This window comes from Triturus cristatus, chromosome 1_2 (genome assembly GCF_964204655.1).
Source record: "Triturus cristatus chromosome 1_2, aTriCri1.1, whole genome shotgun sequence".
NCBI lineage: Eukaryota > Metazoa > Chordata > Amphibia > Caudata > Salamandridae > Triturus > Triturus cristatus.
Genome location: NC_140580.1, coordinates 46,848,243 through 46,866,512, shown reverse-complemented (window position 1 = coordinate 46,866,512; position 18,270 = coordinate 46,848,243). Strand labels below are relative to the sequence as shown.

Below are 18,270 nucleotides of genomic sequence, written 5' to 3'. Positions count from 1 at the left end.
GGAACTTATGATCTCGCGGGACTCAAGGTCTCGAGCCGCGAGACTGTGCGCTAATCTGCGCACTTCAATTTGACTGTGGAGACGAGTGTTTGGTCACGAATACTCTCTGCGAAGTGGTTCCATTCGAGAGAGTTTCCGGTTTGTCCTGTTTGGCTTGGCTGCCACTGGGAAGCCTGATGCCTTCGAGCGCTTCCTAGCGGTTGTAATTTCACCGTTTCGTGTCACTAAGTGAGACCGACATTTTCGGTTGGTCCCATTTAACTCGACAGCCACTTGGAAGCCTAGTATCCTTGAACGCTTCTTAGCGGTTGAGATATTCCTGTTTCCCATCGCTGAGTGAGGCAGACATTTCTGGTGAGAGCATATGAGGAGGAGTACAGAAACTGCTTCCTCAGCGCTGTGAGTCTTCAGTCAGCAGCTCCCTGCACTGCATTCCAGAACGTCACTGAGTCCCCTCATCAACTTGAGTATCCCGAGGAGAGCGCTACACCAATTTCAGTGTGGATATTCTTGTCTCTTCAGTGACATAAAAGTAAGACAATTCCTGTATTCAGGGATTTGCCTCTGTATCGCTTTGTTGTCGCGCTTAAGTGACAGATATGGAGACCTAAATGTCCTTGCTTCCCTTTGCGTCTTTCCCTATTTATTCCTTCCTATTTTACCTAACTTGTTCCTTTTTGCACGCATACTTGAAAACCTGAATCGCCTGAACTCATTCCTACATTCATTCTTCTGAGAGGAACTGCGCAATCAGCTGAGGCGAAAGACATTTTTGACAGATAAAAAATGAACACAACCAGCGTACTAATACCTGCAAAGAGTATACAAGCATACATTAGGTGGGAAATGTCATGTAAAGTAAGCTATTGATGGTGGGAAGGAAAGAAGTGTGTTTAATCAATGATTCTCTTTCCCTGTGTGTATTAGGAACCTTCAGTCCCTTGGATTACGAACTAAAGCCATAACATAAAAGAAGAGAAGCTAGACTCCTGAAGAACCTGGTAGGGGGAACTAGGCTTGTGGATAGATAAAAGTATTTTATGTACTAAAATGCAAGAGAAGTTATGAAGGTATCTGTTCCCTTGTGTGCATTAGGACAACTCCAATTCCCAGCTGTTAGCGTAGAGATCAGAAGACTCTGCTGACAAAGTTGGAGGAAGCCCAGGAGTAGTTGGAGTGTCTCTTTTCTGTCCCAATCCCCTTTCCCCCTTTCTGGAGCAGCTGCGTAAACTGCGGTGTGTTCTGGGAAGGGGGCATTGGGAACTTGCAGCATTCTGCCTCCGTGAAGAAATTGGCGTTTGACACCTTGAGTAAACATCTCACAGCCTTTTGTACTCCTTTTGGTTGCTACCAGTTTCGCCGCATGCCATTCGGATTAGCATCCGCAGCTGCGGTATTTCAAAGACTCATGAATGAATTATTTGGTGATATGCAAGGTATAGTATTTTTCCAAGATGATATCCTTATAATGGGACCTAACAGGAAAGTTCATGATGAACGTTTGAGAAAAGTAATGTGCATCTTACAAGACAAAGGAGTCACTGCTGAACTTTCAAAATGCAAATTTGCAGAAAATAATGTTACCTATCTAGGTCATGAAGTCAGTGCCTTAGCTATTACACCCAAAACCAGCCTGGTAAGTGCCATTATGGATGCTCCCTCCCCCAAATCCAAAGAGGATCTCAGATCCTTCTTAGGGCTCGCTGAATTTTATTCAAAATTTGTGGACAAGTTCTCAGAGAAAACTCACGTAATGAGATCTCTACTTAAAAACAAAGCACAGTTCATCTGGTGTGCTTCTGGCCAAAAATCCTTTGAGGAAATTAAAAAAGCCATTGCCCAAGCACCTAGTCTTCAAGGTTTTGATCCTTGCGCACAAACCATTGTCACCACCGATGCTAGTAGCAAGGGGTTAGGAAGCGTATTGACCCAATTAGATGATAACAGCAAAGAAGTCATCATCGCTTTTGCATCACGTTCTCTCACTCCTACTGAGGAACGTTATTCTGTTGTAAAACGGGAGACCCTAGCTTGTGTATGGGCACTAGAACATTTCAGGAAATTCCTTTGGTGTAGGAAATTTATTTTACGATGTGACCATAAACCTTTAAGTAAATTACTAACTACCGATGGTTTAACCAATGCCACAGCCAGAATTGCTAGATTGTCCATGAGGTTACAGGATTTCATGTATGAAATACAATATATGCCTGGTGTCAAAAATGTTACTGCAGACTTTCTAAGTCGTATGTCTTTACCATTAGTTGAACTTGACACAAATTCTTGGAATGATTTTTCGGTTGCTCACATATCATTAAATAAGACTTAGAGTAGTTTTAGCAAAGAAGAATGGCTCGAAGCAGAAAATTCCGACCAAATATTACTTGTCCTTAAACAATTAATTATATAAGGATGGAATTTATAAAAAGTTTGCTAACGATGAATTGAGAGGTTTTTGGGAAGTTCGGGATGAACTTAGTCATTGTGATACACTAGTTTTACGTGGTGATAAAATTGTGCCACTAAAAAACTTAAGGAAGAAGATAGTTGATTTATGTCATGAAGGACATACAGGAATTACACGCACCGATTTAGATGTAGAAAGATGTGTGAGGTCATGTGTGCAATGTGAAATTTCTGATAAAACACTTAAAACATTCAATCCACCTTTAGGTTGTCCTAGGTTCCCTTGGGAAGTCGTTGCCATTGATTGCATGGGACCAATTTGTTTGCAAGACAGCTCACAAAAGTACATTTTGGTACTTATTGACACTTTTTCAAGATGGTTAGAAATTTGTGTTGTAGACTTTATCAATACTAAAACGGTAATAACATTTTTAGACGATATTTTCTTAAGAGAAGGCTTCCCTAAGTTCATTCTATTTGACAATGGAGTACAATTTAAATCCCTTGAAATGAAAAACTATTTGAGTGCATCTGGTATCCAACAGAGATTTACAGCATTATATCACCCAAGTGGTAACGGTATTGTTGAGAGAGCCAACCGTAGTATTAAAGGGGCTCTCAAACTTGCTAATAAGAGTAATCTATCTTGGGAAGTAGAATTAAAAAAACTTCTTTGGGCATATAGAAGTACTATCAATGGTACCACTTGCACAAGTCCTTTTTCTTTCTTTAATGAGAGGCAGAATTCCTCATTCAAAAATCAATCCTGGTTGGTTAAATACAAGTGGAATGGTTCATTGTGATATACCTATTGTGAGAGAGCATATTAAAGAATCTCAGATGAAAAACAAAACCTATTATGATCTAAAACATGGCACCAAAGAAGTTAATTTACATAAAGGTCAATGGGTTCGTATTAAGAATACTAAGAGAGTTTCTAAAACTGAAAGCAAGTTTAGTGAACCTAAACTAGTGGTCAAAGTCATGAACAACACTGCTTTACTTCAAAATGGTGAAGTGTGGCATTGTAGTCGTCTTGCACCAGTTTCATATAATACTGAAACTGAAGATTTTAACAAATGTAAAATTTTCTGGTGGTTGGATACATGTGATGTCTCACAAGATATTGAAAATTCTAATTCAAATGATGAGAGTTGGAATGTGACTCCTGATTGTTCTACTGTTCCAAGAACATCATCTGATGTTATTCCTGAAAATTCACATGATTGTACTGTTACTCCAGGATGTGTTTCCTTACCAGAAATTTCATCAGGTGTCAATCCCTCACTGGGTGAGAATTCACATGATTTTCCTGATTCTGTTACACCACAATTATGTTGTGATGAAAGAGTGGTAAAAACATCCAGTGGTAGAATTGTTAAAAAACCTAAATCTCTAGAAATATTTGATTGTAGTTAATTTATTCATTTTTTTAAATTTATTTCTTTTCTTTTCTTTTAATTTTTTTTTTCTTTAAGAAGGGGGATTGTGTAGTATGTTGCTTTAAGATTAGTCATACGATCTAGAATCGTAAAATGTATTGTATTCTGAAGTTCTCTCCTAAGGCAGTTCTTCTGTAGAGACTGTCAGCGCTGGATGTGCTTTTCCTGTATGCGGGGGGCTGTAATAAAGAACCCAGTTAATTTCACCAATTTCCTGAGTGAAGTTCTTCTAAGGTTACTACAGGCCCCCACTCCGATGAGGCGAAGTCGGCGAAAGGAACCCAGGCGCGCCCACCGCAGGCCGGGAACAAAGCCACTCAGAGCATCCACGTCTTGGGGTAGGCCGCTCATCAGCACTCCCTCTCTCCCGTTATCGAAAGGCTCCGCAACGCAGAAGCACCCAGCGGGGCTCCGGGCACGATTCTCAGCCCGATCTTCATGCAGCCGGATAGCTCAGCGCCCAATGCAGTACAGGGTAGATTTTCAGACGGTGGGCACCGGGTGATATGCGCATAATTAAGGATATATTTAGACAGCTTGCAGAACAAGCTCAGCCAGTGGCCATCTTTGAGCCTCGCAAGCTTTGCCCCTGAGGACTGTATAATCTAATGATGAAAGAGCACATTCTAACAAGTTGTTCCACAGAATATTACGACCGCATCTGGCATATTCTGAGTTATCTTCTTCTAGAGAGCTGGGAAAGATTGCAGATAAATGGATAAGATCCAGGGTTACCCAGAACAAGACCCAAGGTGGAGGTGACTCCAAGAAGGGTGCTCAAACTTCCCAACAGGGGAAGCAGTTGAGCACTGACAAAAGACACATCAGGCCCCAAAAGACTTCCGAGAAGGGTGGGCCCAGCTACTCTTCCTAGTCCAAAGGAAAGGGGTATCCGGGTAAAAAGTGGGATCCCAAAACGGCTGGGACGTGGTCTGACTGTCAGTAGGCAGGGCACAAGAGGGGTGATGCAGTATGCATCAAGAATTCCCCCACTGTGGGACAATCCAAGGATATTGTTAGTGTTGGGCTGGGAGTAGAAGGGTGCTCTGGAGGGTCCAGAGAATACACTTAGGCAACTTTGGTTTCCATTGGAGGGGTGGACATTGAAGCCTTGGCAGTCTTACCTCCACACCTGGAGAGGCACAGACAAAGGCCAAGAATCAATGGGACTGAAGTAGAGGGTCTGAGGGATACAAGTGCCAGTGCTACCATGGTAGCAGCTAGTCTGGTTTCCCCAGACCAAATGATCCCTGATGTCAGTCAATAAATTACCAACGCTGATAATGAGACGAAGCTTCATCCAATGGCATTGGTGAACTCACAGTGGGGAGGAGTTACTGGCCAGAAGAAGGTAGTTGTGTCTCCTGCCGTACCAGTATAGTGTTTGTTAGACAATGATCTGGAGACTTCCTCATGGGCAGAGTTAGAAGGGAGAGCTTGTGCAGAAATGCTGGGTCTCCCTGAGTGGGTGTGTGTGACAACTAGGGCACAGGCTGCACATCAGGGTAAAGGTAAAGACCTGGAGCTGAAACTATGGCCAAGCACTTTAAGAGGAAGGGCAAGAAGACTGCTAACCCAGCTTCTAAAGATACACAGGATCAGGGTGGGAACTCTTCCCAAGAGGAGGTCTTGATGTCTGAGGAGAGAATTGCAACTGAGGAAGCCTGGCCTGACCTGGCAGAGCTTTTCAGTGCAAGCTGATCCTCCAGAAAGGAACTTTGCAAGTAGTAAAGGATAAGCCTAACCCTTGAGAACATCAGGCAGTAAGCTGCCAGGCAAGGGAAGGGAGATGTCAATGACACTCAGGGTTTATTGGAAGGATGGATTGCTGTATGCTGAGGCCGGGGACCCCAAACCAGGGACAGCCAGGAGAGTGGCGTTTTCCCAAGCATACAGAGAACTAATTCTAACTTTAGCCCATGACATCCCCCTGGCTGGACATCTTGGTCAGTTAAGGACTTGGGACCGATTAATGGCCCTTTCTGTTGGCCCCAAATGTATGAGAAAGTGAATGAGTTTTGTCACTCATGTGTAACCTGTCAGGCCAGTGGCAAGAGAGGTTCCTCACCAAAGGCGACTACCTGTGGTTGGGACTCCCTTTGAGAGGGTAGGGTTCAACATGGTTGATCCCCTTGGCCCACCTACTACATCTGGAAACAGATTTATTCTAGTAGAAGTGGACCCTGCTACTAGTACCCAGAGGCAATCCCTCTTAGGACTGCAACTGCTCCTGCAGTAGCAAAGGCCCTCCTTGGCATCTTCACCAGGGTTGGGTTTCCTAAAGAAGTGGTCGCTGATAGGGGAACCGATTTTATGTCTGCATACCTAAACGCTATGTGGGATGAATGTGGTGTGAGTTACGAATTCACAACCCCCTATCACCCTCAGACTAATGGCTTGGTGGAGAGATTCAACAACAACATTAAGGGCATAATCATAGGACTCTCAGAGAAACGTAGAAGATGGGATGTCTTAATGCCATGCTTCCTGTTTGTATACAGGGAAGTTCCCCAATAGGCGGTTGGATTCAGCCCCTTTGAACTTCTGTTTGGACACCATGTAAGGGGTGATCTGAGTCTGGTGAGGGAAGGTTGGGAGAAACCTCCCAAGCAACCCAAACAAGACACAGTGGACTATGTGTTGGGCCTACTCTCATGCAAACAAGAAATTTCAGTCAAGCTAGGAGCTTGTGAAGCACTGGTATGACCAGAAAACTTCCTTGGTTGAGTACCAACCAGGACAGTTGGTGTGGGTGTTGGAGCCTGTGGCTCCCAGGCCTCTCCAGGACAAGTGGACTGGGCCCTATCAAGTTGAGGAAAATAAAGGGGAATTCACCTACTTGGTTGACTTAGGCACCCCTAGAAGTCCTCGCAGAGTACTATATATAAATCACCTGAAACCACACCAGGACAGAGCTCACATGACCATGCTCATGTAAACTGATGTTGATCAGGAGGACGAGAGTGAACCTCACCCTGATGTATTGTCCACGAACCCACAAAAGGGTACAGTTGAGGGTGTTGCACTTTCTGGCACCTTAACTGCTCAGCAGCAGGCTGACTGTACAGTAGTTCTCGTCCTGTTTGCAGAGCTCTTTTTCATGACCCCTGGTCAGACAACATGATGTACCCATGATGTGGACACTGGTGACAGCCTCCCTGTCAAGAACAAGATTTACAGACTATCTGATCAAGTCAAGGCAAGCTTCAAGACTGAAGTCAGTAAGATGCTGGGGGTTGGTGTAGTTAAACCTTCTGACCATCCCTGGGCTATAGCCCAGATTTACTGGTCCCCAAACCTCACTCAAAGGATGAAAAGGTCGAGATGAGAATTTGTGTGGACTACAGGGGGTTGAATGCAGTGACCAAGAGTAATGCACACCTCATTCCAAGAGTAGATGAGCTTATTGATAAACATGGGGCAGCCAGGTTTCTCAGTACATTTGATTTAACATGAGGGTACTGGCAGATTGGACTGGCCCAGGGAGCCAAGAAGAGATTTACATTTTCCACCCCAGAGGGCCACTTTCAGTTCAAACTGATCCATTTTGGGTTAAAGAATGCACCTGCTACTTTTCAAAGGTTAGTGAATAGAGTTATTTCCGGTCTGGATGACTTCAGTGCAGCAGATCTGGATGATATAGCTGTCTTTAGCTTCACCTGAGAGACGTTTTTGCAGGCCCTGCAAAAGGCAGGCCTCACTATCAAGGAAAGTAAGTGCCAGGTAGGGCAGAGTTCTGTTGTGTACTCGGGCCACCCAGTTGGAGGAGACCAAGTTAGACCTCTCCTATCCAAGATCCAGACCATTCTGAACTGGAAGCCTTCTAAGACACAGATTCAGGTCAGTGCATTCCTTGGCCTGACTACATGAGGTTTGTGAGGGGATATAGTACCATTGTGGACCCTCTCATTGAGTTAACCTTAAAGAAGCAACCAAAGAAGGTCATTTAAACCACAGGCTGTCAAAATGCCTTTGATACCCTGAAAACAGCTGTGTGCTCAGCACCAGTCTTAAAAGAACAAGACTATGGGAAAAAGTTTATTGTTCAAACAGACGCTTCGGAACATCAGATTGGGGCACTGTTAGCAAAGACAAACGATGAAAGCCAAGATCAGACAGAAGCCTACATTATCAGACAACTTCTTCCCAGAGAGCAGCTTTGGAGTGCCATTGAGAAGGAAGCATTTGCTGTGGTATGGTCCCTGAAGAAGCTGAGGCCCTACTTGTTTGGGATTCACTTTCTGGTTCAAACAGACCTCAGGTCTCTTGGGTGGTTGATGCAGATGAGAGGAGAGAACCCCAAATTGTTGAGTTGATCCATTTCCCTACAGTGGAACACAGATTAGGGTCTGACCTTGCCAATGCAGATGGTATTTCCAGGTTCTTCTGCTTAGACGATGGGAACTACCCAGAGGGAGGTCAGTGCTCATCAGGGAGTAGGCACCTGGACACCTAGCTGGCCACTAGCCTGTGGCCTCCAGTTCCTGCTTGTTCTATACTGATCTAGTGACCCACAGCTGCCTGGGTTTTCCCCCTGAGGTTTTCCTGACCAGGTTTTCCACTCACCGTTTTCCCCCCTACGGAAGCCCTGCCCACTCCAGGGCCTACTTAATGCAGGACAAAGCACGACGTGCCGCTGGTGTGCCAAAGGCACACTAAAGGCAAGCCCGTCTGTGCCCGTCTGTGCCTGGACTACGCCCTGCGCCACAGCCCTTAGCCCTCCCTTCCCCCCCGAAGATACTCCACTGCTTAGCTCTACACACTTAACCCTGGATGCCGCAACACACGCTGCCACTGCACCAACTGACACTCCGCGGTAGGACCTTTTACCTGCACCCACTGCCACTTCACCTGCCACTGGACATACTCCAGCCCACCGACCAGCACCACCCGAACACACCACAGACACAACCTGAACAAAAAAAGCAACTCACATGCGCCCTTCTCAACACACACTCACTATGCAAGCATTCCACTGAATTATGGGACCTCATCACCATCCTCGCACCGGACATTGTCTTCCTCACTGAGACCTGGCCCAACCCCACATCCACCCCAGACACTGCCACAACAATCCCCGACAGATATAAAATCACTCACCAAGACTGGACCAACAAACTGGGAGGAGGAACAGCCATCATCCACAAAGAGACCATAGAGTGCACCGAAAACACCACCAACATCTCAACTCCACATGGACGACAAGACAACCATCAGGGGCACCCTTTCATACCGAACCCCAGGCCCATGTTCCAGCTGCTGACACCATTGCAGACTTAATACACCCCTACCCTTAGACTCCAAGGACTACATTTTCCTCTGTGACCTAAATTTCCACATCGACGACCCCAACGACAAAAACACCACACACCTCCTCGACAGTATGAGCAGCCTCGGATTGAAATACAATACGAAAAATACAGCCATGTCAAGAACTCACATGGACCGATCACTGCATCTTCCACTTCAGCATCTCCAACCCCCGCACCGCCACCTCTAAGATGACCAACGCCCCTCCACCAGAGGTGGAACAGAATCTCAGAGACCAGCTTGGAGAGTGCCCTTAATACATCCTAACCTGCTACTGCCATCAACTTTGAACAGGGAGTGAAAAACGTCAACACGTGGATCACCAATTGCGCAGACAGCATTGTCCCCATCAAGAGCAACATGCAGAGAAAATCCTCCAAAAAGGCTAGCTAGCACACCCAAGAACCCAGTACAGCAAAACGAGACAGCAAACTGTTGGAGAGGAGATGGTGGAACATAAGGACACCTTCAACAGGGCAGTCTTCAAGACCTCCCTCAACCTCTACCACTGCCTGCTGAGGGCAACAAAGAAGACAGCCCTTGCTGCACGCATCAAAATCAGTGACAACAACACCAAGGAACTTTTAGGAATTCTTCAACTCTACTGCCAGTGAAAACATCACCACACCCTCACAGGAGCTGTGTGACAACCTCGCCCACTCCTTCCACAACAAGATTGAAACCATATACAGAAACTTTGAACTCTAACCCACACTTACAGACTTCCTCGACAGATATGCCACCAACGTAACTAAAACAAACCACAGACTGACCACCTGGAACATCCTCTTGCACATGACACCACCTCCACCAGGAAATCCATCCACTCTGGAGCTCCCACAGACCCATGCCCTCACCACATCTTCGACCTCGGAAACCAGAGGATCAGCCAGAAACTCACAATCCTACTCAACACATCTATCACTACCGCAACATTTCCTGATGGCTGAAAACACGCCAAAGTCAGACTCGTTCTCAAAAAACCCTCTGCCAACCCCAGCAAACTCAGAAACTACCAGCCAATCTCGCTGCTCCCATTTCCTCTGAAGGTACTGGGAAAGATAATCAACAATCAACTCATGACACACCTGGAGCAGAGCCAGCTACTCAACACCTCTCAATCTGGCTTCCGCAGCAATCAAACCACCCTGATCACAGCCACTGGTGACATCCAAACCCTCGCCTGAGGAGAAACAGCAGCTTTGAACCTCCTTGACCTCTTGGTAGCTTTAGACACCATTTCCCACCACACACTGATTGAAAGAAACCACCACATCGGCATCCAAGGGGACGTGCTCAGATGGATCACCTCCTTCCTCGACGGAGGAACCCAGAGGATTCACCTCCCACCTTTCACCTCTGAACCCATGGAGATCACCTGCGGTGCAACCAGGGCTTATCCCTCAACCTCATGCCCTTGCACACATATATGACCCCGCTGGCCAACACTGACAGATCCCATGGTCTCAACATAATTTCCTATGCAGACAACACCCAACTCATTCTCTTCTCTGTCACCGACGACTCCATTACCAAGAGAACCAACTTCCACAGATGGATGACAAATGCCGCCGACTGGATGAAGAGCAACTGCCTACAGCTGAACACAGGCAAGACAGAAGAACTGATCTTTGGCAACAGCAGCAACACATGGAATGACTCCTCATGGCCATCAGACCTAGAACCCGCACCCACTCCCTCCAACCACGCCAGAAACCTCAGAATCATCAGTATCAACAGGCTCACCATGAAAACACATATCAGTGCTGTCTCCTCTGCCTGCTTCCTCTCTGTGCGCATGCTACGTAAGATCGTCAAGTGGCTAACCCTACACACACACTGTGACACAAGCCGACTGGATTACACCAATGCCCTCTACATAGGAATTGCCGCACACCTCCTACAGAGACTTCAGAACATACAGAACGCTGCAGACAGACTCATCCTTGGCTTTCTCCGACAAACCTACATCACAACTCACCTCAGGAAACTCCACTGGCTTCCCATACAGAAGAGATGACAATTGAAGCTGCTGACCCATGCATACAAGGCACTACCCAATCAAAGACCTGCCTACATTAACCATCGCCTGAACTTCCACCAACCGTTGAGAAGACAACGCCTCACCTTCCTTTCACTTTACCCTACGCATTTACTGAAGCAGAAGTGGAAGATGCTCCCTTTGCCACATCACAGCAAAGACCTGGAACAGCCTCCCCATGCACCTCCGGACCATCACCTCACTTCCGGAATTCCGAATGGCCCTCAAGACCTGGCTGTTCGAATAAACCTCTGGGACCTCAAGTGCCTGAATACCCTATCGGGGGATTAGCCTTGCTTTATAAATCCTGATTGATTGATTGATCTCCTTTTGTCGGGGGGGGTCATGTTGTAAAGTGCCCCTTTTGGATGGTTACCCACCCACTTGTTGCTACTAGATGCTGTGGTAAATTATCTGAAAGTAAATGTGTGCTGGGTCATGCTAACCAGGCCTAGCACCAATGCTCTTTCCCTTAAACTGTAACTGTGAATTGGTATATCCAATTGGCAAAGGACTTTTACACCCCTGGAAGGCCGTAGTATATGGTACCAGTGATACCCAGGCCAGGGATGTAAAAGGCTCGAGTTCGACTCTTCACACCCCATGTGTGACAGGGTCACCTCACTGCATACAGTATGTCAGTCACCGCTGAGGTAGTCCTTCTATAGCCCAGGAGGTAGGGTGCAGTATATTATATGTATGGGTATATATATGCAAGCATATATTGCTCTGTGGTTGCATTCTCAATGTAATCTATGGTGAGTAACTACCCTCCATAGGATAACATGGACTGGACACTGGACCCAGAGGCCCAGCTCCAATATGGAACGGTCAATTCCTTTAGTGTTTGGTAGTAAACATTGTGCTTTTTAACCCCTGACATGATGGTGGTGTCAAGGTTTAACCAGCATGTACCTAAGTGGTACTTTAGACAGTGACCCTTGGTGGGCTTTTCCAAGGGTTTGCCGCAAAGACAGAGATTTGACCTCATGCTTGGGGAGTGTGTGCAGCTCCCAGAGGTCACAGACAAAGACCTGTGTGACACCTCCGCCCACTCAGGATGGCTACTGAATAGGCCATCACAGCGGTGACGCTTAAAGGCTTCACCGGTGCTGGTGGACAAATGAACGTGTCTCCCACTCGAGGACAAAGGCTCCCCTGCCCCAGGCACGGTTTTTTGAGGGTGGGAAAAGTAGCTATTCGGGAGGCTTACACTCTAGGGTGTTGCAGCTGAGGTGTACAGTCGAGGATAGTTTTGGTCATCTTGAATTTAGTGTAAAAATCAGGTTCTGACTAGTTTTAATAACATACACCTACAGGATGTAGTCACTAAGGGGCGGGTTAGCCGCAGAACTAGATGCCCATTGGCTACTAGTCCTCACACCTACTAACGCCTCCTAAGTTCAGGATTTAAGGGGCACCCTAGTCACCAGAACCTCAGATTCAATGTGATACCAAGAAGAGACCCATTTTCACGACAAGGCAGGAATCCACAAAGAAGAGGCACTAAGCCGAGCACTTGTGACAGCCACCCTGCACCTTCTGTATTTCGACTCGACCAAGGCAAGAGGCTGGTTCCAAAAGGAAGGTGAACCCCTCTGCAAACTCCAGACTTCACAAGAACTCCCTTGGGCTAGGAACAAGTCCCCTGCAGTCGGCAGGTACAAACTGCCACAACCTTCACAGAGACGTCCAGCGTGGCTCATCATATTCACTGGGCTCCTTCTGGGAACTATAGTCCCAACAGTCAGCAAGACTCAGCATTCTACAACGTACCCCTGGTCCTCTGGAAGAAGATTTCCTCAACTGCAGTGCTTGCAGGTACCAAGGCTTGTTGGTGGTCAATCCAACAACAACCTGCTTCACTCCACGCTCAAAGAGAAGGGATCCAAATGCACAAATGACCAACCACTCCTGTGGCTCCATCGTGAAGATCCTGCATCTGTTTTCACTCTCTCTTGGCACGCCTGCCAGCACCAGTTGCCGTGGATCCTGTTCAGCACCACGGATAGCCAGAAGCACCTCTGTACCCGAGTCCTCCAGGCCAGGTAGATTGGATCTGCTTAAAGACTCCTGGTCCAAGGCCAGCTTCTAGCTTATATTCCAAAAGGTTTTTCTCAACTCGCCCCGTAAGTACCTTTTTGCTAAGGTAGCCATTAAAAGACCATGAGCATGAACAACAGCTTGTATGATAGCTAAAGTACACCTCTGCACCACGCTCTTCTGAGCCAGATACAATTGTGCTAGCTGTTGTGATCTGGTCTAGGGACTCATGAGACCTTAACTTCAAGTGTGTTCCATTAAAATCACTCTCTAAGTTACAGTTTGCATATACGTTTTTTTTCCATTGACCGCAACGTTAAATGCTTTTCATTGTAAAGTACGGATTTATTTAATGCTTGAAAATTGATAACTCTGGCTATCCTGTATGAGCCGACTTTGTTCTAATGTCTAAAAATATATTAAAATCAAAGCTATTTTTATAAATTGGTGTCGGATTTCTCTAGAGTCATGTCAATTACTTTCATCCATGTTGGTGATATTAAATGCTTAACAGAAGGTGTAGAAGAGAGTTCCGGGGGTCCATTTTTGTGTATTGTGCTAGTATTACACGGTAAGGCACCCCTGCCATACCACATAATACTTTCACCTTGCAACAACTGCCAATTAAGAAAGCATTCGACTACGTAGAAAAAGAAAATGTCACCACACATTATCTATCACTGTAGCGCTCTAAGTGTTCCTTGAGCAGTATGTCAAACACAGGTGTAAAGTCGGAACACCTGGCACTGGAGGATTTTCACTCCTACTAAGTCTGGGACCTCTTTTTTCATGGATTCTATATATCACACTGGAGCACTCTAGCTGTTATGTATTCGGTTGATATGACACTGTTACACTGTTAGTATATCTCACAGCTTATGACCTTCTCTGTGATTCATATATACATGTTGTAACTTACCCCCTTTCATTCTTTTTTACAGGTGAGGAGTCTAGGGTCCTCAATCTGCCGCAGATGGTAAAATGCACTTCCGACGGCACCCCAGATCTCTTCATACCAGGTAAGAAACATAAGTGATAGTCAGAAGCTTGACTTAAACGGAGTCACTTGTAATTACTCTGGTCCTCATATCACATGTAATTCAGGCTTGGTCCTACTTCAAATTGAACATTCCAGCCTAAATTGCTGGTCCATGTCCCCTCTAAACGGGAACACAAGAAACCCTTTACCTCTATCAGCCTTCTTTGGCCTCAGATGTGGTGTTCTGCTTGATCCTAGGCACATTAAGCCAAGAGACTCACGTCTGGCATAGCCGTCACTTTTAAGGTGTTTCAATCAGAAAAACAAGCACAATTGAAAGGAATATTTGAATTACTCTCAGCCACTGATAATTACCCTGCACCTCACTCCAGACGATCAATTTTTGCTCACTCTGCCACTACAGACATGGAGCACCATATTCTTAGGTGAATGGCCTATAGAGCACCTACTTCGTATCTACTGGAAGTAGCACTCATAAAATATATAAAGACATTCATTAAATAATGAAAACAAACACAAAAGAGATTTACACTGTATGGGTAGGAGCACGTCCCTGGTCAAGTCCTTTAAGGACATTGCAGGCCAGCACCGACCTTAGAACTATTGTACCCAGTTGCGACTCCTCCGCTAAGGCGGAGGAGCGTCGCCCCACTGACCAGGTCAAAAAGGAAAAAATAAAATGATAATTACTCATTGTTATTATCATTTTATGTTTCCCCTTGCTCAGCTGGGTTGGGGTGGGTCTGTTCTGCTCACAGAGCAGGGTAGGGGAGGAGTGGTTTACCCACCACAAGTGCGCATGACGCTTTGTCCGACCGTCTCGGGCTGGTCAAACAGTCATGCACACTTTGTATGTTCTCCATGTAGGCTGCATTACAGCCTGCATGGAGAACATACCCAGCCTCCCATTCTCTGGCTGAGCGCCGTTCCAGAATGGCATTGTTGTCTGTATTCTATTTCCCTTTGAAATGTGCATCAGCATGCAGATGCCTTTGTCTGCGTGCGATGCATGTTTCTTTTCAAAGTTAAATATGCTTTATTGATTCACGTGTCCAGGACAATTATGTAAATTTCTGCCTGGCCGCTGAGCTTATCAGACCTGCTGCTGTGGGCTCCTTATTACTCTGATCTTAAAATAAATACTTTCTGGATTTTTATCTGCTGACTTACTTTCTTTATCATTCCTGTGGTGGTACCTTTCTGACAGGATCTTCATACCAGTCTCTTCCAAACAGGTCACAAACTTTCGTTCCCCGAAGACGTAGTGTAGTATATTGTAACCTTGTTTAACTCTTCCTTGCGCGATGTGGTGTTGCACTCTGTTCCCATTGGTTGGCTCCCCACTACGTCATTTAGAATGTTCTAATGATATTTAAGCAACGTCACTGTGGGGCGCGGCATTTCTGCTTACCGGCTGTTCCTCATTTCCCGACTTCATATCAGCTGTATGCGGGTCTTTGTATTGAAATAAATACTTTACAGATACTAACCTGCGTGTTGGTATTTCTCTATGTTGTTTGACACTTCAATTGGCGACGTGGATGGGATAAGTACTTTAAGTGAAGACCCGCTTTGCTGAAATTCGTTTTGGGACGGGATTTTTGAGGACTACAACAGTAATTAAACAGGCAAGTTATTACTGCTTTTGCCTACTTCGGGTTAACCGTTTATTAATTTGCCGTGTGTTTCTCGATTCTATTGCCGTAGTTTCTTTGAGGAGCCAACTGACGCACAGAGGCTACGTTGATTGACAACCGCTTCGAGTTTTACTTAAAGGCAAGTTGCTATGTGATCTTCATGGCATGAGAAGTTATTAGATGATATGTTATGATGTTATGAGATGTGTTTGGGCTGTTGATAAACTCAAAATGTACTTATGGGGAAAAAGTTTTGAGTTGATCACGGATCACAAACATTTGACTTTCTTAATGGACGGATGTAGCAGGGGGAATGGCAAAGTGTCTGCAAGGTTAGTAAGATTGTTATCAAAACTTCAGGAATACAATTTTACTATAAAACACATTGCAGGTAAAAAAAACATAAGTGCTGACTTTCTTTCACGCCTCCCTTTAAACAGTGATGAACCCAAAATGGAAGAAGACACTGAATGTGGAGTGTCGTATGTGAATGGTTTTAACCAATCAGAACAAGTGTGTAAAGAATCTGAATGGTTGAGCCTCATAGAGGAAGACCCAGTTTTAAACAAGGTAAAAGCGTATATATTAAGCAAGTGGCCGCCAATCAGAAATGTACATGCAGGATTAAAAACTTATGTGCAAGTTGCGGAAGAATTAAGCATTGAGAGAGGTTTTATTTTAAGGGGAGATTTGTTGATTTCACCTACAAAACTAAGAAAACATCTAGTTGAATTAGCTCACAATACCCATTTGGGGTCAACCATGACCAAGAAATTGTTGAAACAATATTATTGGTGGCCTGGATTGGACTCAGATGTCAATGCATTTGTGGATAATTGTTCAATATGTTTGAAGTCAGATAAACATTGGAAGCCTAGAGTGCAAAAAATGCAGTTAGTTGATATTCCTAATTCATCTTGGAGCAAGGTTGCAATAGATTTTGCTGGTCCGTTCAATGTGTTAGAACATAATTCAAGATTTATAATTGTATTATGTGACTATTATAGTAAATGGATATATTTCAAATTTGTGTCAACCATAGACTCCAAATGTGTAATAGAATTCTTGGAGTCACGTTTTTCTTTGGAAGGTTTCCCGCAGGTCTTAGTTTCGGACAATGGAAAACAGCTTACCTCTGAAGTAATGATCACATTTTTAAAGAGAAATGGAATACGCCAGGAAAAGACTCCGTGTTACTCGCCCAAATCCAATGGACAGGTGGAAAGAGTTAACCGTTTCCTTAAAGATGGTATTCAGATGGCACTTTCTGCAGGTTTTCCGGTAGCTGAATTCACTCAAGAAAGAGTTGATATGTACAACAACACAATCAACAGTGTAACAGGGTATTCTCCTTTTTTCCTCATGAGAGGACGGCAATGTAACACTGCCATCACTCCAAAGTTTTCCATTCTTCAGGAACGAACTCAGGAAGTGACAAAATTGGATGATTCTAAGCTTAAAGTGAGAGATAAAATTTTAAAGCAACAAGTTAAGTCAAAAGAGTACCATGACAAGATCCACAGAGCCATTGTTAAAGATATCTGCAAGGGTGATTGGGTTATTGTCAAGAAACCTTTTGTCAAGCAGAAAGGAGAATCCAAATACTACGAACCTAGTGAAGGGGTGGATGTCTCGAGTGGTTCTGTTCGCTTGCATAAATTGGGGTGGAGAAACAAAAGTGATGTTATCAAGCTCAAATGTGGGCAGAAAGAACTCATGACACATGCACATAATGAGAATGCAGTTTCCGATCAGAGTGATTGTTGGTTTGACGTGAGTCTAAATAAAAACGAAGGGGTTACTACCAATGACCATTCAGTCACAAATAACCCAAACAGAGAATGCACCAGCACAAGTGAGACATCAGGGTTTCCGATGCATGTTGTTACTGAAAAAGAGATGGTACATAACAGGGAAATTTTGGGTGCATCATCTGACCAAGAGACGCCGGTACCAAGTGTTATAGTTACAGATGGAAGTAGTATTGATAGCAATGATTTGTTTACTTCTTTTTTTTTTTTTTTTTTTTTTTGAGTTTCCAAAACCTTTATTGAATAAGTCTAAGTTACAAACTGATTTGATATGCAAGCACATACAGAATGGAGGTATACAGTATTAACAATTCACATTTTTTCAGCTAGCAGAACCAAAGAAAAAGCTTTTAGTGCGCATTTATCAAAACTTAAAGAAAAAGAGAAAAGCAAAAAAGAGATAAAGGGAAAAGAGAGAAAAAAAGGAGAAAGAAGACCAGGCTAGAGACCCCACCAATATTTAACTTTTGTTATTTAAATCATTCATCCAATCATTAAGTGGTCTCCAGATCTTAAGTCCCTTAAGTTTTCCTCTCTTCCCCCTTTGGGCATAGAGAGCATTCTCCAGATTAAATACATG

General features: G+C 44.7%; 1 long non-coding RNA gene across 1 annotated transcript in view; it reads left to right on the top strand.

Annotated features, from left to right (window-relative positions):
- Nucleotides 1-15,994, top strand: part of LOC146866732 (uncharacterized) — a 31,092-nt gene extending 15,098 nt beyond the window's left edge. The window contains exons 2-4 of the long non-coding RNA XR_014960555.1: nt 928-1,001; nt 14,184-14,261; nt 15,794-15,994. This is a non-coding gene — a long non-coding RNA (uncharacterized LOC146866732). The remainder of the gene's footprint in view (nt 1-927; nt 1,002-14,183; nt 14,262-15,793) is intronic.
- Nucleotides 15,995-18,270: the final 2,276 nt, after the last annotated feature.